This window comes from Equus quagga, chromosome 15 (assembly GCF_021613505.1).
Source record: "Equus quagga isolate Etosha38 chromosome 15, UCLA_HA_Equagga_1.0, whole genome shotgun sequence".
Classification (NCBI taxonomy): domain Eukaryota; kingdom Metazoa; phylum Chordata; class Mammalia; order Perissodactyla; family Equidae; genus Equus; species Equus quagga.
Genome location: NC_060281.1, coordinates 85,675,682 through 85,696,844, shown reverse-complemented (window position 1 = coordinate 85,696,844; position 21,163 = coordinate 85,675,682). Strand labels below are relative to the sequence as shown.

Below are 21,163 nucleotides of genomic sequence, written 5' to 3'. Positions count from 1 at the left end.
GGACTCTCAAAACGGTCAGTTTTAATAACTCACATAAGCTGAAGACTTTTGGAGATGCTGCCATGGGGCAAAGCTACGAGAAATAATTGTAAATGTGGATTTAGAGCAGTTGGCTGCCAAACCTGGCTGCACCTCAAAAACCACTTGGGAAGTTTATAAAGCAGATTTCCTGGCTCCGACCACAGAGACTGATTCAGCAGGGCTGGAGTAAGGCCCAGGAAACTGAGTTCTGAAAGTTTTCTGAGGGATTCTGATCATTCAACCCCTTGGGGAAGTACTGATCAGAGAGATGAGATTAGAATGTTTTACAAACGAATGAAATGGTGGGATTCTTTTGGGGGAGAAGGGATTCCTTTCCATCTCAGTGAACCTTCTGATTTCATGAACAGCTAAGTAGACAACAGGGAAGAAGCTATGGAAGAACAAGACAGGAGACATCACCCTTGCTTTTAGAAACCCTAATCTTATTGGCGAATAAGACACTTCTAACGTGGGGGGAAAAAAACAAACAAAAAAACAAAACCTCCTATAAATGGGCAAATGATGGCTAGTGCTTAGAGGTCAAGAAAATCTCTAGGGGCCACAGTCCTTCACAAATAAAATAATCTGAGTTCCTTCAATAGGAATAATCGCTCAACACAGATGCAGCATAAGAAGCGACACGGAACTTAAGTAGAGGAGAAAGTGGCTGGACCAATGGCTCCACCAGCCCACCAGAGGGCAGTCTTATCCCACAGCTTTTACAAGAAGACAATTGCCTGTACTTTGTACCAAACAAGCAGGGCAGTGAAATCCTCAGCGGTACGGCAAAGTCCTCTGCAACTTAACAAGCTCGGACCCCCTGGGTACTGTCCCTTGTTCTGCTGGAGTTTCTCTCTTGTTGAATTGAGATTCGACGTATTTAAAATCTCCTCTGCCGCTTGTCCATCCCACCCTGTTTTATCACCAGCACCCTGCAGGCAGAAGTGACTCTTGGGAGCTATTCCTGGCTCTGTCACTGACAAGCTGCCAATGGTCGGCAAGTCACTGAATCTCTTTTAGCCTCAGCCTCAGTTTCCCCACCTGTATTAGGGTCCCTTCTAGTTCACAGTCACTCAACTGAGAGGCAGGGGACTGATCAGACTGATGCAGAAAGAGCTGCAATGGCACTATCAGCCACCTCCAGCAAGAGAGGACATGACGGCACAGTGAGAAAGCTCTAGGCCAGGTGGCATCACTTTCCTCCATATAGCTCTTCAGAAGCACAAACTCCTTTGCCTGACGCCAACAGCTTGTGGGCCCCAGAGTTAACAGTAAGTAGGTGTTTGTGTCTCCTGCTCTGGTGGTATCCCAGTTTTCCTCACGAATTCTTTCCCTAGACGTAGAAGGGCCCTGAGGAACAGCACCGAAAACGAGGTAATAAACAGGACCTCTCGTTCCTTTATTTGGCTTTCATTCCATGATCAAGCACATCAAACAGCACCCGAGGGGAATGTGTGTTCAGATCCGTCTTGATCGGGAGCCCCCAGCACCTCCTGCTTTGAAGCTGTCGCACCTGGAGAATCTAATGGCTGCAGGATGAAAGGCTGCAGCATCTGGGGTGTGCAACGCCTTCAGACACGTGGCCTGCTCGGTTTCAGGCTTCCCTGCTTCACAAGAATGTGGAAGTCACAAGGATTTGGAGGTGAGGCATGACCCATTCGTGACAAGCACTTAAAAAAAGACATTTTTAACAAAATCTAGGAGGACTGAGCAGTCTCCTGGTTTCTATACTGAAAAGAGCAAGTCAAGGATAAAGTGCTTAGGGCCGGCCAGGTGGCGCAGTGGTTAAGTGCGCACGTTCCACTTTGGCAGCCTGGGGTTGGCTGGTTCAGATCCCGGGTGTGGACATGGCACCACATGGCAAGCCACGCTGTGATGGGCGTCCCACATATAAAATAGAGGAAGATGGGCACAGATGTGAGCTCAGGGCCAGTCTTCCTCAAAAAAAAAAAAGAAGAAGAAGAAGAATACAGTGCTTAAATCCCATTTATATCTTGACTTCAGACACCATCAGGCTAATGCACAGGATACAAGTACAAATATTCTGTTTCAGAAAATGATAATTCTGGGGCCAGCCCTGTGGCTGAGTGGTTAAGTTCGCACGCCCTGCTTTGGCAGCCCAGGGTTTCGCTGGTTCAAATCCTGGGTGCCGACATGGCACGACTCATCAAGCCATGCTGAGGCGGTGTCCCATGTGCCACAGCTGGAAGGACCCACAACTAAAAACACACAACTATGTACTGGGGGGCTTTGGGGAGAAAAAGGAAAAAAAAAATCTTAAAAAAAAAAAGAAAAGAATTCTCACAGTAGACTTACTTTAAAGATTACGTTTAATGTAAGCTGCTATTAAAATAGGGTTGTATTTCTTGCACATACCAGGACTGGACAGGACAGGAGTCTACCCAAGATTCTGTTGGGAACTCACCTGTCAATATCTGGCTCCTTTTTAAAACAGGCCACGAATAATCCATATTTAGAAAATAACACATTAATTATACTACTCCCAAAGCAAATTAAAAAACACAGAACATTACTTGGTCGCACTTTGCCCCTCGCCCCCCATTTTCAGTTTAAAAATTAATGAGGTGGGGCTGGCGCCGTGTCCCAGTGGTTAAATTTGGTGTGCTCCAATTCGGCAGCCTGGGTGCAGCACTTGGGCATGTACCTACACCACTTGTCAGCAGCCATGCTGTGGTGGCTCCCACACACAAAATAGAGGAAGACTGGCACAGATGTTAGCTCAGGGCCAATCTTCCTCAAGCAAAAAAGAAGACTGGCAAGAGATGTTAGCTCAAAGCGAATCTTGCTCAGCAAAAAAATTAAAATTAAAATTAAAAAATTGATAAGGCATATCCTTGAACCAATCTTCATATCTTTGACCATTCACCATTTTACCTAGTCAAGCTTGGGCCCGAATATTATTTCAAAACAAATCTAAACCATAGTTGGGATATTACTAGTCTTGTGATTGCCAGAAACCCTATCTTGATAAAGTCACACACTTAATATCCCAAACCCTCAAGATGAGGCTGTTTCAAAGAAAGGAAAGATGCAGCCTAGTGGATGTTGCTGGATGAAGGTCACTGGTAAACTGGGCTACAGTTGGAAAGGGCAGTTACCCTAACTGTGCACAGACCAGACCAGAAAGAAAAGCATGAGAAGGGTCTGAGCAGCAGAAAACGGGTGGGAGTCTCGGCAAGGCCTCCCAGAAGCAGCCAAAGGCTCTGCCTTACTGACCTCTGCATGCCCTTCCCCTCGACCCCACCCACACAGGAATTTTCACATCCTTCATCACCTTTGCTGCTTCCATCAGGCCAGGGCAGGTTGGAACCAGCCAGCAGGTGACCAGAAGCCCAGCAGCAGAACGTGGAATAAAAGGTTGTGGTGGTCCTTTATCTACCTTTCCAGGGCTGCAAGACCCGAGGCTAAACAATGTCCATAACCACTGAGGCAAGTATCAAAAGTACAAACCTCTGCACACTTACATTTTGCAAAGTACAAAATTTCAAGCCCCAGAAGACAGGGTCCTACTGTGGTTGGCACTTACTGCAATACAAGACTCCTATGGTTATTCAATAAACGTTCATTCTAAACGAAAGAAAGCCTGCCTGGGACCATACTCCTGGGTTATTGCTCCCTGAACGGGGATGTGGTTTACCCCTAAGGAAGTGCTTCTGTCAATATGTTTGAGTCTTGAATTTCTGGATTGGAATGGGGCATTCTGATGAGAATAGTCCTGTTACCACCTTGTGGGTGGGAAAACTTAAAGCCTAGAGCCTGCTTTAGTTTCAATTAAATTCTGGAATTCCAACCAGGAATGGATCTGGCACTCTCCCTGGTGTGAGAGGGTAGGTCTGACTCCATACCTACCCCCTGGGGCCTCTGGGCACAGCCTCCATTTTTCACCTGTTTATCTGCTTCTTCGTCGGGCACTGGATGTGGTATCTCCAGTGGCTAATCTTTATTGTATGAAAACCCTGACAGAATATAACCTTAATTGGAAATAACCCAAAGGATGGCTAAAAATCTCCTTTGTTCTAAACTCCTGACCATAGGATAACCAAGGAAGCTGGACTCTTTTTTTTTTTTATTTAAAGATTTTTTTTTTTTCCTTTTTCTCCCCAAAGCCCTCCAGTACATAGTTGTATATTCTTCATTGTGGGTCCTTCTAGTTGTGGCATGTGGGATGCTGCCTCAGCGTGGTTTGATGAGCAGTGTCATGTCCGCGCCCAGGATTCGAACCAACGAAACACTGGGCCGCCTGTAGCGGAGCTCGCGAACTTAACCACTCGGCCACGGGGCCAGCCCGGAAGCTGGACTCTTAGTGCTGATAGGAAGACATGCATCTTCAACCTCTTATAGGAAGTTCTGATATATGGGGGCTCCAAACAGACTTTCTGCCTCCATTGAATATAATTTTGCATGCTGGATTTCTTTGCACTCATCATAAGCTTCCAATAAGTCATTAAAAATTCTTTGTAAATATCCATAAGGCTGTGACATATCCCTTCATATACTATACTCACTCATGTATTTTTGATATTTGGGCTATTCCCGTTTTTTATTATTTTAATTAATGCTATGTTGAATAAATCTTGGCTTACATTTCTGACTTCCTTAGGATGGAGGCCCAGGGCCAAAGAATATGAAGATTATTAAGAATCTTAATACAATGGACACAGGATTGTAATGCCCCTCTTTATAAACCCACTAAACTCTTAATTTATCAGCAGTAATGACAACATAGGATGGCACAGACAATACAAGACAAATTTGTTAACAGATTTAACTTCTGGGTAAAGTGGCCTGTTGGTGAACTGGCTAGGAGAAGGAAGTCAGTTGAGAGTAACTCTGCATGATACTTCACATGCAGAAAGAGGTTCTAGGCTGAACTATAATGAGTTGATCATACTTATCCTACTGATTCTTCAAGGTCAAGTTCATGTGCAACCCTTCCCATAAGACTGACAGGTGAGGGGCTGGCCCGGTGGCGCAGCAATTAAGTTTGCACGTTTCGCTTCTCAGCGGCCCTCAGGGGTTCGCCGGTTCGGATCCCGGGTGCGGACATGGCACAACTTGGCAAAAGCCATGTTGTGGTGGGCATCCCAGGTATAAAGTAGAGGAAGACGGGCATGGATGTTAGCTCAGGGCCAGTCTTCCTCAGCAAAAAGAGGAGGATTGGCAGTAGTTAGCTCAGGGCTAATCTTCCTCCAAAAAAAAGAGACTGATAGGTACTTCTCTTTAGCCCGAAGCAGCTCTTATCCCTCTCTGAGCTTTAATATCTCTAAAGATTTCTCCTCTGCTGCTTACTTTCTATGATGCATTTTCCCTCCAAACAGGACCATCTTTAGTGTTTTTGCTATTTATAAAGATAATATGTGCTTGATATGAAAATTTTAAAATAATTTAGAAATTGAAAGCAAAAAATTACTCCCCTATATTCCAGCTTTATAACATAACAGTGCGGTTTATATCCTTTTGTTTTTTTTTCCTAACTCATATATTAACAGGAATAAAATAGATATGTATACATTCCCATATCAAAATATACTTACAAATAAATAAATTGGATATATATACTGTTCTGTACTCTATTTTTCCCCTTAACAATATTATATGCATTGATGCAGAAAAATGTTCATTCTTCTTGTTAGCTACACATCTTATTTGATTATATGGTTGTATCAGAGCTTAAGACTGCCCCCCTGACAGGTATATGGGGGATTTCTACATTTCCTCTATTATAAACAGTGCTGTATTTCTATTTTCATACTCACATTCTGGTGGCATCTATCCTTAAAATAAATAGCTACAAATGGTCCTGATGAGTCAAAGGGCATAGACATCTTACATGTAAATGCTGTGCCTGGGTGCTGGGCTGACCTGCCCATGGGATCTAATGGAGCCAGGAGATAGACCTTACTGACCAGTCTGTGTGCCCCATAAAACCTGATAAAGCAGATTGCCCTGGGCATGCTCCATACTCAACAAATTAACATAGTAGGCAGGAACAGAGTTTAATTCTATTTGTAGTGCCATTTATTAATTTACTTGTTCAACAGTAGTAAATAACCAGTTACTATGTGTGCTGGGCCCTGAGGATCATTACAGTAGTGAGCCGCACGGTGGCAGACCTCTGTCTTCATGGAGTGTGCGTTCTGCCAGCAATGCTGGTACAGACCTCTCTGAAGAGGCCAGGGGTGTCCTAAGGAAGAGTCTGAGCATCTCATTCCAAGGGCAAATGGGAAAGAAATTATGAACATGGGATCAGTTATCCCATGTCCCTATAGTAGCTTTTCCCAAAGAACATATCAGAGGATGACAGATTTTCTTGGTCGGTGTCCTTTGAGAAATGCTGCCTATTCTAGAGTTACCCCTGACAGTTACCGAGCACGTTAATGTGCCAGAGGCTCTTACCTACCCAGCATCTCCAATATTTTTGGACACAGAATCCTTTCTGCAGCAACTCATGTCAACACCCTCCCTTCCGTGGGAGACGCTCTGGGACCCAACGCTTGCTGGAGTATGGTATGCTAAGGTGAGAGAAGAGCCATCCCTAATCACTCCCTTGCTCTAACTCACAGGTAGGAGGCTGAGGGATGTGCCAGAGATCTACACTTCGATCTGGAAAATAATTACTAAAGAATATACACACCGTGATTTAAAGGAGACAGTTCTAAGTATGAAAACATTCGATTATACGGTTCAATTTGACAACTACTTCAGACGGCCAACTGTGTGCCAGGCATCCCAAGAAAGATACAAGCCAAGACCTTCTAGAAGTGTCTGTCATTATGCACTTGCTGCTGTCCTGGGGGAAGAGACCTTGCTTAGGAAGGAGCAGGATGAGGGCGCTGAGGTCTCTTCTCTTCTTATTGAACAAAGTGTTCACTTGCGGCTCTCCCCTGGCACATGTATACAGCAGCGTGACCAAAGGTGGCAGAAACCATGATTGTAAAGAATCCGAAATGGCACCAGAGCCCCAGGACTTGGTTCTCATGACCTGGCATCAGCATTCTGCTTCAGCTTGGGTCCTCAAGTTCCTTCTGTGGCTATCCTAGAGCAGAGCACACTGTACTGGACATCTCCTGCTGATATGGGTGATGGGGTCTTACAATGGGCCTATCCTTCATTCAATCCTTACAACCTGGGCTCCCTCCTTAGGAAGGTGCCCTGCCAACCCCTCCAAGAGCCAAGCTAAACCACAGCCCTTTACCCTCACCCCTATACTCAGCTGCTTACCAAGTTTTTCTGATTCCATCTTCCAAATCCATCCATTGTTTTTCCATCCCTACTGCTGCCACCCTGTCCGGGACACCAGACTTTTCACCTGAGTCACAATAACATTCTTCCCTGAGGGTTCCCTACCTGCCCCCTGTGCAGTCCCCACCTAGCAGCAGAAGGACCTTTCTAAATCACAGACCTGATCTGCACTACTGTCCTTGAATGACTGCACTGCTCCTAGGATAAGATGTGACCATCCCACTGCTTATTGCAAACTCAACACTCCAGCCCCTAACTAGGCTGAGCTTCTATTAGTTCTCTGACCATCTGCGTCCTTCCTGCTGAGGAACACACGACCTCTTCAACACCAGCCGGCTTCCACCTCTTCTGTTCTAACTCTTATTTGGCTTAGGTGTTATTCCTGCCAGACTGCTATCACCGGTGGCCTGATTCTGCTCCACCATTGCAGCTCTTATGACATCACACTGTAATTGTTTACTTAAAGTGCTTCCCTCACTAGAGGACAGCCAACGTGTCAGACTTCTTTCCTGCTGAATTCCCAGAATCCAGCAAAGGGCCTGGCACAGGGCAGATGGCCACGAAATGTTTGTTGATTAACCTAAAAAGAATCAGCTTTTGCCCTTGGGGTTAGCATCAAACACCCTGGCCCGTGCTCCTCTAAGCACAGACTGCAGCTCACTCCTGGCCTCCTGATCTCCTGTTTCGTTAGACTTAATTGAGAAAGGTCCGTTCTCTACTAGATCTTCTTGAACTCATGATTCTCTGCACTCCAGATTTTCAGGATTTGGTTTCTTCTTAACTGCACGCACATCTTCTGCTGTAGCATTTGCTGATGGGCCTTTTATGGGTGGTCAGTTCTCGTGCAGGCATGATCGTCTCTGAGCAACCTTGACCCCAGCCACTAGGAGTGGCTCTGCCTTGTTGCGAATCTTTAGCAGGCTTCTGTGTGAGCACATCTCTGATGTCAAAGCTCTTAGAAGACAAGCCTGTGCACTGGCATGTTTGTTCCTTCCACTCTCGGGAGGAATGCAAGCCCCCTTTAGAACTCTCACAGAAGGAAAGCTGAGCAATGACTACCCTTGGGCGTATCTACAGGAACAGATGGCACAAGATGCATTTTTTTTTTATAGTTTGCTCCCATTACTGCTTAGGGGATCTTGGCTTTTCTTCAGCCTGAAAGACTGATGGAGTTCACCCTGAAACCTGTGGAGAAAGATGGCCTGCACCAAACAGGGGCCTGTCCTGGGAAAGTATATGGATACTGGCCTGCCCTCTCCATCTGATGTGAGGATCTGGAGCTTGGCTTTCTGGGCGAACTGGTGGCAGAGTCCAAACTGCCACACTCAATGGCCTCGTTTGGGGCAATGAGAGACCAAAGCACGGGTATGAGAGGCACGGAGCCTCCAGTGCCTCATTGCTTATGTTGCCACTGCCGCAGGGCCTGCTCCTGCGGTCAGGGAGGGGCAAGGGGCTGTTAACACCAATGGACCAGCCAGTCCCAGAGCCTGGCCACTCCTGAAGCCCAACCTCTCTCGGCCGGTCCTACACGAGTGCAAATGGCTGGGGCTCACTGGGTGCCTTTATGCCCCTCCCTCTGGAGACCACTAAGTGGATTTTAAACCCTCCTCCTCACTTTTTCCTTTCCTCCTCCCCCGTGTTCTTCGCTTAGTAGTGACCACCCAGGCACCAGGCTCTTGATCATTCTGGTCAGCTGCTGTTCCCTGAAGCATGAGTCACTGCATGACAGGGGACTCTTGCCAGGCAAGGGGGCTTGCAAGGCCCGTTTTCCTACAGAAACCTTTCATTCCATAGGAAATGAGGTCACACACCAGAGCACACGGGTACCCGGTGAGAAAATCCTGGTGCCAAGAAGGGGGTGGGTGTCAGAAGTGGGAGGGAAAGGACCCTAACACAGACGCCAGGGGGAATCACCTGTGCTCCGGGGGGAACGGGGGTGGTGGGAGGGGGGTGCGCACAGCTTAAAAAATAACCTAGTTTCTTTTAAAGTACATACCACGTATATGATTTTACCAAACCAAATGTATACAACGTTCGGCTAGTTTCCTTTCAGGACTTGGAGCCTCTAATCTACTGCTTAAAGGAGATCAACACACACAAAACAGCCATGAGGGGGTAAAGGGGGCTGGGGTGGGGGCTGGCGGCCAGGCGGGCTCACTTTCCAGGGGTGGGTGGGGGCGAGGCTGGGTGGCGCGCGCAGCCCTGCCCGCTCCACCGGCTCTTTGCTCCTCGCTCCAGGGCTTGGCTGCAGCCCGGCCTGACCTTCCAGGTTTCCCTGGCAGGAGATCAAAGCACCGAAGCCACAAACACGGCTCAGAACTCCGAGGCCCCGCGGCCTCCCCCCAGGGTCCCTCCTCCCATTCCACCCCTCCAGCTTCTTCCCCCTTCCCCCGGCCCGCTTCTCCACGCCCTTCCCCGCCCCAGGGTCCCTGCCCCCCAGGGTCCCTCCCCGCTCCGCTTCCCCACCCCCCCCACCCCCCACCCAGTGGGGCCGGCCTTTGGGGGCGGGCTCCCATCCGGCGTTCTCTGACACTAGCGGCCAGCCGCGCCCCTCCCCACCGGGAGAAGGTATTTCTCGCCATAATTAAAGTCATTAAGCCTCCAAAGGCTCCCGTCGGCTGCTGGTTCTGAGCTCCGGAACGAAGATGATGCATTTTAAGTCCTAGTTAAGATTATGCTGATCTATTTAGGAGACATGTAGCAGCGAGAATTCAGCGGTTAAGTTAGTGGTTAAGGCGGCCTAAGTTTAAATAGTGTTATTTATTCTCAAAATATGTAGCAGCCCTACTTAATTTCTCCTAATTAAAGGAACCGACAGAAGAGGCTGGAGTCCGCGGCCGTGTCGCGGCGCCATTGCACAGGTTGGTACCCTTTCCACAATCAGAAAATACTGGGTGTCAAACGGAAATGCATTTCCCTAGATCTTAATCTTAAACATAGACATTTAGACCAGTTCCAAGAAACACAATGATCCTCTTTGTTTTAACACCTGACAAGGAGCACCAAAAACCCAGGAAGCCTGTCCACACCCTCCCTTCCATCGCCACTGCTGGGTGAAGGGATGTTGCGAAAACGGCCGCAGCTGCGTTGTTTCATGAGATGTCTGTGCCTGGAAGAGAAACCTTTGGAAGAACTTGTTAACCGCTATCTTGGGTTGAGTTTCCAGAAGTCCCACTTCAGGCCAAATCTTATAAAGTCAGCAACTAGAAACTTCAAAAACGACCACCCCCTTCACTGCATATGGCGCCTAAGACTTGTTTAATATAAACAAGTGTTAATTAGGTGGCGGAATCGGGCTTAACAAGGAACAACAGTGCCTGCAAAGTCTGAAGACCCTACACCTCCCTTCCACCATGAGGGACGGAGCACAGCCTCTCTGAGAGCTGAGGGCTGAGCTCCTGCTGCTGGAGAATTCCTTAATCGGGTGGTAAACTGACCGAAAAAACAGGATTATTTTGATTATATGATTTTTCAATTTTTATTAAGAGGAAGGGAATCTGGGTGAAGGAATTTTTGCATGCCCGAAGGAGGCTTGCTCCTAACATTTGTGGGGCTTGGGAAAAGAGTTAGCAAACCATTAAATAAAATATATCCTCCCCCGTCTGTCTTGACATAGATACTTTCATAAAGACCTGGAAGGTCAGATTGCAACTGAGCTTTCTCTAACTCCCTGGAGTTCCTGGTCTGAGCATGTCAGTGTGGACAAAGCTGACCCCGGCCCACCCTGCATTGCCAGGGGGCTTGTACACATGTGAGTGGACACCTCAGCCTTGAGGCCAAGGTTTGTCTCCCCTCCTTGGGAAGAGGGTGTGCTGCCAGGGCAGTCTGCCCCTAGGAAGATGGCCCTGGAGAAGAGCAGGGTCCTAGAAGCCAGTCGAGAGTTGCTTTGGGGAATTCAGAGATCCCAGGAATGGTTTCGAAGGGGCTTCCCTGGGGACTCCTCACCTGGAGGCCAGAGGTTTTAGAAGCAGGGCCTTTCTTGCCTGGTCTGGGGACAGTACTGGCCCAAAGCATCAGACTCCAAGAGGGGAAACTACCTATTATGTACCAGGCAAAGCTGCTTTCAAATGGCACTGACTGCACAGCAGCTCTGCAGGCGAGGTGGTGGTGATCCCCATTTTACAGCTGGAGGCTCAGTGGTTACGCCACACAGTCACGAAGTAGAAAGCTGACATTTGACCTCAGCCTCTCTCCACCATCCTAGGCTAGAGAAATACTCATGTTATCCCGGGGGCTTCCAAAATCAGGCATGATGGAGATGTGTGCATATACATAAACACGAATGCTGAAACCCCAAGTCTTCCATTAAAAGCTTAGGTAAGTATTATATTTCCCAGTCCCACAAGGAAATTCCAGATAGCTCTTATCCAAATCCATTTGGACTCCCTCATCTTTAAAAGTCCCTTCACAAAAGTCATGCAGCTCATACAGTCAACATAAGGACGGGTGGCAGGGTGGAAAGTTATACTTTTGCACAGAGTTAGCTGCTTGAAAGCTAACTGTTTTGTCAGAGGCTATTTCATTCAAAGGGGTTCTATCCATTGCCATTTTAGCCAGTGCAAGCTCACAAACTGGACAACTTTCACCCAGTATGCTTCTTAAGGATCTACCTAGGTTGTTTCAGAATGGTCCCCCATGTACCTTACTGTCTTGACGCCTTGTATCTGTGACTTTGTATTAGTAGAATTTAAGAATGATATAGGTTCATTCTCTCTCAACTTCACACCAAAATCATTTATGACAGTAACAGAACGAAATCTCTCTAAAGAGCAGAGTCACGAGGCACCCAGCAGCCGTGTCATTCTTATCTGGGTGCAGTCAGTTTGATGACACTCCCAACCAAGGTGGCCTTGAGGAAGACCACATCCTGAAGGTGAATGGGTGGGCCAACCTAGATTGCTTTTAGCAGCGCCATGGGGGCTGGGCAGGGGAGGAGTTGTCACCTCACACTGCTTGGGCTGAAATCCTGGCTCTCCTTACCACCTCTGTGATGTGAGCAGACGTGATGACCTTTCTCCACCTCCACTTGTTCACCTGCACAACAGGGATAATACTAACAGGACGCATTCTCACAGCCGTTGGGAGACTAGATGAGAAGATGCCTGGCCCACGGTAAGCACTTAGGCATGATTTCCCTCCTTTGGACACAGCACATACTGTGTGTCTCCGTTGGGCACCCGGCTCTCCCCTTGACTGTCTGCATCCAGGATTCCTCTCCTCTCCAGGAAAGATAGCCGAGTTCCCACACAGAGCGTCAGGCAGTCAAGGGTCATAGTGACTCTACCTTCTGAAGGGTTCTGGAAGTTGATGTGACTATGCTGAGATCCTGTACACACAGGAACATCACAGTTTAGGGCAAGAACTGATGCCATGGCACAAAACAGGCAGTGGCTGTCAGCCCAGCGGCATATTAGAATGTCTCGGGGAGCTTTTTTAAAAATACAGAGGCAGGCCTCTCTCTGGAGACTGAGGGGCGCTGGGCTAGCAGTGGACCTGGACTCTGTAGGTTTAAAAGCTACCCGGCTTGATTCTTAGGTATAACCAAATGACCCTAAGGAGATGAGAGGAGAGAGGGGGAGGGGGAGTGTGCTTCTTAATCCCTATTTATCAATCCCTTGTTTCTTTCCTCCTAGAATTTCCAGATTTCTTTCTCAGTTCTACTATTTGGTTTCTAGAAACCCACTTATGCTATTCTAACTCAGGCTTAAGGAAAGCCCTCCTTGAAAAGAAGACTGCGCTTCAAGGCAATAAACGAACTTCTTGTGATGTCTGGCTGTGGGAGTGACACCCCCAAAGCGGAAGCCTGGGTCCCTCATACTCAAAGGTCGCAGGGGCACAGGCATCTTCTGGTCACTAGCCCTTAGCACAGCACCTGGAACCCAGAAGGTAGCAAGTGCTGCTGGGCATAAATGCTGGGGGGAGGGGCTGTCGGCACAAGAGCAACTATCTATTCCATACGGGGCAAGCTTTTGGGGTTCACGGCCAAGGCCCTTCTGGCTCCCTGGGTCCAGGCCTCTCTATACCCTGTAGCAGGATGGAGCAATAAAATGCAAGTTCCAGATGAGTCTTCTATGGTAACAGGATGATAAAAATGAAGAAGGATGAGAATCTCAAGGATACTATTTAAGTTTAAACTAAGTCCCATTTTTCTTCACAAAACCCATGCTTTCTTGCATTGAGCATTCAGACACACTCTGAGCTGAGTTAACCAAGTCACAAAACTTGGGTGCCAATTGCCCAACTAATACCACTTCTCTGCAATAAGTCATGACAGCTTTTGCCACTCGGAGCAATTCTATTGACAGAGACTCGAGGTATGGAAAGGGGATACTGTCTATAGCAGCTGAGATCATGGGTAAGGCTATAAAACATAATATGAGTTAAACCCAGAAAGGCCATATTTTAGTGTCTCATTCAAAGAACAAGCCCTATAATTCCATTTCTATAGGCCAACAAGCTGCAGACCACGTTGACACTACACTCATTTTTTCCAAATGCATTCCGCTCCTGGTGCTCAATAAATAGTCATCACAAAGGTGGTGATGATGGAAGGGGAAGGAGAAAAGCTGAACAGGCACCAAGCTGGCCTTCCTCAGGCCAAGAATAGACACGAGCTGGAGGAAAAGGATGCCCTTTGGCATCCCTTCCAGGTGTTGGGGCTGCAGCAATAGCACTTCCTGCTCCTAGGTTCACAATCCCATCCATGTCCCTCTGTCTGGGCTGCAAAGCGGCGCGTTCTTGCCTGTGCAGAGCCTGCAATCCACTGACTTCGAGAAATGGAGCTACAGCAACAAGAGAAACCAATGGACCAAGAGCTGAAGCCTATGAGACCACCTTGAAGGATGCTCAAAACAGGTCTAGAAGAGATGAATTGGATGGGGGTGACATGTGTTACGGGTTGGTCTGGTCAGGAAGGGCTTCATGGAGACCAAGCTGCGCTAATGAAGAGGATGGGGAGGCTGGCCAGGAGCTGGGCATGTGAGGCTCTGGCTGAGACTGCAGACCCTGCGGACACACCAAGTATCACAAAGGGAAGAGGGTCACAAGAGGCAATGCTTGGTAGCTTGGTGATTGTGCATTACAGTCCACTCATAAGGCCATCATGTCAATGCTGACTATTATCGACTAGCCTTTCTCTCAGGAGCAGTCAGCATGCCCACAGGTTCGTTTCTGGTACACAACATCCAAGCAGCCCCTATGGCTTACTGAGATTCTTAGATCAGTAGCTGAAATTTTATTTTCTCTGGAAGGGGTTCCCTGACCCCCACCCAAGGTTCAGTCCAGTGGCTATGTGCTTCCAGGCAAAATGCTTAATTTAAGTGACTGTCTTTCCCAGGACTTCTTTTTACCTATTTATTGAACACCTACCCTGATAGTACAATCGTATGCTAAAAATATGCTAAAAGTCCTAAAAAGTCTAGTTCCTCTTCTCACAAAGCTCCAGTAGTCACACTAGGGACCCTGCGTGCCCAGCAAATACTGCTTGAATGAAGGAAAAGAGAGAGAGGGAGGGAGGAAGAAAGGTGCTTGCTGACAGGGTCCACGTGTCTCCACTTTATGTCAGACCTCAACTAGTCATCCTGTGAACAGCACATCTCAACAGTGCAGACATGCTGCCTCGGAACCCTCAGTCAGCAAATATGAAAACATCTGCTCAAAATGAACACTCATATCCAACAACAAATAGATGGGCAATTACTGTTTCAAGGAGGGAGATTAGTTTTAAAGCATAGTTTGATAACCTTTAATAGCAGAAAATTGAAAAAGCCAGTTAATAACTTTAAAAGTCATTACAATGAAAGAGACTAAAAGGCCTGCGAACCACAGAAAGGTGGAGCTGGGCCGGATCACTTCCTTTGGTCAATAACAGGTCCATGACTGTGTCATTAAGAAAAGGACTTCTTGCAAAGGAACAGCTTAATCCCAGGAAAAGGAAAGAGTAAAAAGGTTACATTAAGGGAATCAGGGATAATCTCTATCAATTAACCAGAGCCTTTCCTGTTGGGGAAGTCTCAAAAGAAGAACAGGAAAAGAGCTGGGTCACGCTCCAGGTGCTCATGCTTTGTTTTATGATCCAGTAGTTTGGCAGTCTGGTTTGTGGGTGAGTGGAAAGAGCAAAAAGTACAAGTGCTATGTGACCCCCAAAACAAGCAGATGATGGTAGAATATGCCAACGCTGGCTCAAGAGGCACACAACTGTTAGGCAGGCGTGGGGGACTGGCTGGCATCCTTTTGAGGCTAGACAAGACAAATTGTGTATCCTCCAGGCAGCTGGGACATTTAGAAGGACCAGTGAGCGAAATCCAGAAGATAGGCTTGAGCCTGCTTCTCCTGGCCCCGGAAGCCAGCGAGGCCCACCTGAGAGTCATTACAACCCTCATGCAGAGGGACAAAGCGGGCCTGGGCCTCTTAGGCAACAGTGACCTCGACTATGGTCTAGCTGAATCAATTAAGTGCCTCTCAGTCCTGGAATGGGATTAAAGAGTACCTAGTCCCACGTCCTAGATTTGCAAAGGATGCAGTGACTTCCCGAGGTCAGAGTATGCTGGCAGCAGGGGAGGGCGTTCAACTCCGAGCCGACTGCATCCTGTCAACCCTGCCCCCCACTTCTCTATAGTTCATTAAGTTTTGTCTTGTCCAAGTTTTTCTTTGGGGGGAAAATCAAAACTTAGGGGAATCCAATGTTAGTTTTCCAAAAATAACTGAAAGATATATTTAACCAGCACCTATTAGTAAGAACATAAATATTTTGTGTATTATTTTAAGCAATCGTTACTAGAACATTCCTATACTAAGATTTGAAGCCAAGCATTTACGGAAAAAAAATTTTTTTTTGAGGAAGATCAGCCCTGAGCCAACATCTGCCACCAATCCTCCTCTTTGTGCTGAGGAATATTGTCCCTGAGCTAAGATCTGTGCCCATCTTCCACTATTTTATATGTGGGACACCTGCTACAGCATGGCTTGATAAGCTGTGTGTAGGTCCATGCCCGGGATCTGAACTGGCGAACCCTGGGCTGCTGAAGCAGAACGCGAGAACTTAACCCCTACGCCGCCAGGCAGGCCCCACAGAATTTTTAAAAACTGATTTGTGAAAGGAAGAAGGTTGAGTATAATGGACTTGACAGCAGAGAGGTGGATGTTAGCTTAGAAAAGAGATGGGAGTTTTGAAAAGAAGTGTACATTAAAATGATTTCAAATGTATTGAGTTCACTAGAAAAAAGTTAATTTTAAAGTGAGTCCTTTTGAAACAACAACAGAAGTCTCCTAATTTTCCCCCATACACCAAGTTTGCTTCTACTGGGACTAGGACATTTGCATACCTCAACTTTATGAAACACAAGAGGTGACTGAAGCCAGAACTTTTCACAGAGAACTCGGCCCCTGCTATTCTGCTGGTCACACATTCACATACAGAGCCCCACGCCTCTGCTATCATGAAGAGAGAGAGCGATGGGCAGGGACCACCCAAGACTCAGAGACACTGAGTTCCCCAAGCTCCACAGCCTTACTTCAGTTTTAGCCTCGAGAGAAAGTATGTCCAGGATCAGGGTCTGACAGTCAAGAGGAGGTTAGGTTTGGGGGTCACGTTAACAGCTAACAGATGAAGTTATTGATTAACTCATCACTGGCATTAGTTGGTTAATGTACAATTTTGTAGGTAACTTCAGTAGTCCTTGCCCAGGTTCAGAGTAAAAAAAGCAGTGTTCCCTTTTCTTATTTAAAATTTAAAAAGGAATAAACACTGATACACACAACCAACATGGATTAATGTCAAAGTAATTATGCTGAGTGAAAGAAGCCAGGTTAAAGAGTTCATATTATATGATTTCATTCATATAAAACTCTCTAGGGGGCCGGCCGGGTGGCGCAGCGGTTAAGTTTGCACGTTCCAATTCTCAGTGGCCTGGGGTTCACTGGTTCGGATCCCGGATGCGGACATGGCACAACTTGGCAAAGAGCCATGCTGTGGTAGGCGTCCCACGTATAAAGTAGAGGAAGATGGGCATGGATGTCAGCTCAGGGCCAGTCTTGCTCAGCAAAAAGAGGAGGATTGGCAGTAGTTAGCTCAGGGCTAATCTTCCTCAAAAAAACCTCTTTAGGGGCTGGCCCAGTGGTGCAGCAGTTAAGTTCGCACATTCTGCTTCAGCGGCCCGGGGTTCGCCGGTTCAGATCCCAGGTGCAGACATGGCACTGCTTGGCAAGCCATGCCATGGTAGGCATCCCACATATAAAGCAGAGGAAGATGGGCATGGGTGTTAGCTCAGGGCCAGTCTTCCTCAGCAAAAAGAGGAGAATTGGCAGCAGATGCTAGCCCAGGGCTAATCTTCCTCAAAAAACAAAACAAAACAAAACTCTCTAAAATTCAAACTAATCTATAGTAGGAGAAAGCAGATAGTGGTTGGGGATTGGCGAGGGATAGAAAGGAAGGGGAGGGAGGAGCTTCAAAGGGGTATGAGGGAACTTTTAGGAGTGAAGGGAAGTTCATTATCTTGATTGTGGTGATGATATCATGGGCATGGACATATGTGTGTGTGTGTGTGTGTGTTTAGGTCAAAACTTAAACTGTGCACTTTAAATATGTGCTGTTTATTATATGTCGATTATACTTCAATAAAGAACTTTTAAAAAAAAGGTGGGGGAGAATCCACAAACATTCTTTTCCCATTATTGCTCTTAAAGCTTAAAAGCAAAACTTTTATGACATAAATAACTTTACCATGTGACTGCTGTTAATTTTAGTTAATACAGGAACATTCTAAACTTGGTTTTAAAAATATCCAGACTGAGCAAGATAATACCTCCTTCTGGTATCTAAAACCGTTGCAGTATTCTAAACCAAATCCACTCTCAGTGAATCTGGATGAATGGGAAAGGTAAGGAGTACCGAGCTGGCGTGGACTCTGGGAAGCAGGTAGATTCCAGGTCAGTAAGCACGAGAGAATCTTCCATCAGCGTAAGGATGATCAGGATGGGAGGGGAGGGTTGCACACGCATGTGTTGTGTATCTCTGCGTGCTTGCTACTGCTGCCCACAGTCAGGGGAGCCCAGTGGCCTGAGGGAGTTTTTTCAGTCCTGGTTCTCTTACTTCCTAAATAGATACCCTTGGCCAAGTCGCTTTCTATCTGATCGTCAGTTTTCACATCTGTAGAACTGGGGCAGTGATAGGATTTTATAAAGTTGTTGAGGGGATCAAGTAGTTGATGGGTGTAAAGTGCTTGGCATAGTTTGGGCACCAATTAATGGGAACTATGATTACTACATATTGATCTAGTTTGAAGTGACCTGTGGCACTAAGAGGTGTTGATTGTTACCAAGCAGACAATGCTGCTTTGCGAGCACTGAGTTTTGAACTGGGGATCTCAATCTTTGGTAATCACTTTAGGGTGATGTCATGAAAACGAGCAGCATTGTTTTCCCTGGCACTACCTTTAGCTTTCATTTGGAGCAGAACTGAAACAATCTTCTTCACAATTAGATGGGTCTTCAGGATTTCAACTGCTCCACTGTGATCTTCAATCCTTTCTGGCTCAATTGAGAGTTACAGGATTGACCCAAAGAATCAAATAGTTCCTCCTGCCAGGTGTTACAAGAAATTCACATCTGTCAGGGTAGGTTGAAAAAAAAATGGCCACAATACTTTGCAGCACCTCCCATCAAGAGGTGGAGTTGGGGCCAGCCCATGGCCGAGTGGTTGGGTTCACGCGTTCCGCTTCAGCAGCCCAGGGTTTTGCTGGTTCGGATCCTGGATGCGGATATGGCACAGCTTGTCGGGCCATGCTGGGGCGGCGTCCCACATGCCACAGCTAGAAGGACCCACAACTAAAAATATACCACTATGTACCGGGGGGCTTTGGGGAGAAAAAGGAAAAACTTTTTTAAATTAAAAAAAAAAAAAAAAGAGGGGGAGTTTATTTTGACAGCTCTTGAATGAATGGGTTTGGTCATGTGACTTGCTTTGGCCAATGGTTCATTAGCAAATATGATGCATGCAGAGGCTTGGTAAGTGCCTGTGTGTTAGGTTTGCCCTCTTTTGCTACTGTGAATCCTGAGACTAACATACTAAGAAGCTTGGGCTAGCCTCCTGGATAATAAGAGACCACATGTCAAGAGGACACAACTGTTCTAAGTGAGGCCCCAAAGAGCCACCAGCAGACCACAGAGATCAGCCAAGCTGGCCCAGACCAGAAGAACTGCTCAGCTGACCCACAGAATCATGAGCTAATGAAAACGACTGCTGTTCTTAAGATACTAAGTTTCAGGATAGTTTGTTATGTAGCAAAAACCAACCAACACACCTGTGCTAAATGAATGCACTACAAAATCATGCTACCTAACCTGGGTTGTCCTCCACACTGTTCCACAAGCCTGTTGACATTGCTTTGTGCTTATGAGCCTGCTTCTCTTCCCTCTCATATGTTTAGGTTCCCTTCCTCCTCTTACATGGTCCCACTCACTCACTGCTTGCCTCTGGAAATTTCCAGACACTAATATCCTATTTACACATGTGTCTCCTCAACTCCTCCTCAGTCTCTTTTATTGGCTTTCCCCTCTCCTCATCCCTTATTCCAAGTTTTCCTTGAAGTCCTGTGCCAGCCCTTCTTCTCTTCCTAGTCTATACTTTCTTTCTGGACAAGCTTATTCAGATTCTTGGTTTGAAAACACACTCCTATCTAACATCTTCCCAACCTTCATCTCCAGTCCTGACCCCCTTCTTGAATTCCAGGGCTCCAATTCAACACAACCAAAATCAGTCAGCATGTTTCTCTCAAACCTACATTACTTGTCTCAGATTAATGGAACCGCCATCGTGCAAGTCCAGAAGCCCAAGTCTTCCTCCCTCCTCTCCTTTCCCCGTCCCCTCTCCACATTTAGTTTGCTCAACTCTACCTCCATAATGGATCACTCTCAAGTAGGCTCTCCCTTTGCATCCCTGCTACCCTGTATTCCAGGAGTTTCCCTGTCTCCAGTCTTTTTCCAGTTCATCCTGTACATAATGTGCCGAGTCATCTTCTTGGCCTTCTCAGATTCAAGTCTCAAGCTTAGTGTTCAAGACTCACCTTAGTTTGGACACAATCTACCTGGCCTACCTCGTCTCCCACTGTCTGCCTCCAAGCACTGTGTACCCCAGCCACACAGTTCCCCCATTTCTGGAAAATTAGGGTGTGCAAACACCTTCTTGCATAGGTTATTCCCTTTACCTCAACTGTGCTCCTGGATCCTTCTCTACCTCTCAAAGCCCTTCTCATGCTCAAGGACCCACCTAAAAGCCTCCTTTCTCTGCAAAGCCTTGCCCAGTTTTTCCAGAACCATCTCTCTAGCCACTGTGTGACTCTTTCTTATAAACCTTTAGTTCACTCATCCTCGGTGATGGAATATAAGCTTCCTGTTTTCATGTTGCATAGGCCTAGGATGGCCATATGTCCTGTCCCTAGCATGCCCGGGACAGCCCTGGTTTATACTTGCTTTTCCACCGTAATGAATAATGGCATTCCCTTCCATTCTCAAAAGTGTCCCAGCTTGGATGACAAATGATATGATCACTGTACATTAGTCTTACAGTGCTTGACGTAAATCAGAGGCACAAAAGAAGTCTGCTATTCCAACTCACCTTGGATCCTTCTTCATATCTATTGTTTGACCGTCAGAAAATATTGGTCTGTGTTCACACTTGTTTCACTAAATGTTCCACAGGCAACCTTGATGGTCTTTCTTCAGCAGTTTAAAGTCATACAATGGAGGTCACAGACCCAACTGCCCGCTGGGGCCAGGTATAAGACTGATGTCAATGGATATGCTGCTGTAGTCTGTGGTAGGGACTGTGGCAGACTGGACAGTGCACACTTGTCTGATGGGGGCAGCTTCCACACAGCTCAGG

The 21,163-nt window shown here is 46.8% G+C and overlaps 1 protein-coding gene across 1 annotated transcript in view; it reads right to left on the bottom strand.

Annotated features, from left to right (window-relative positions):
- Window positions 1-21,163, bottom strand: part of ZNRF3 (zinc and ring finger 3) — a 61,468-nt gene that overhangs the window by 13,557 nt on the left and 26,748 nt on the right. The window lies entirely within an intron of this gene.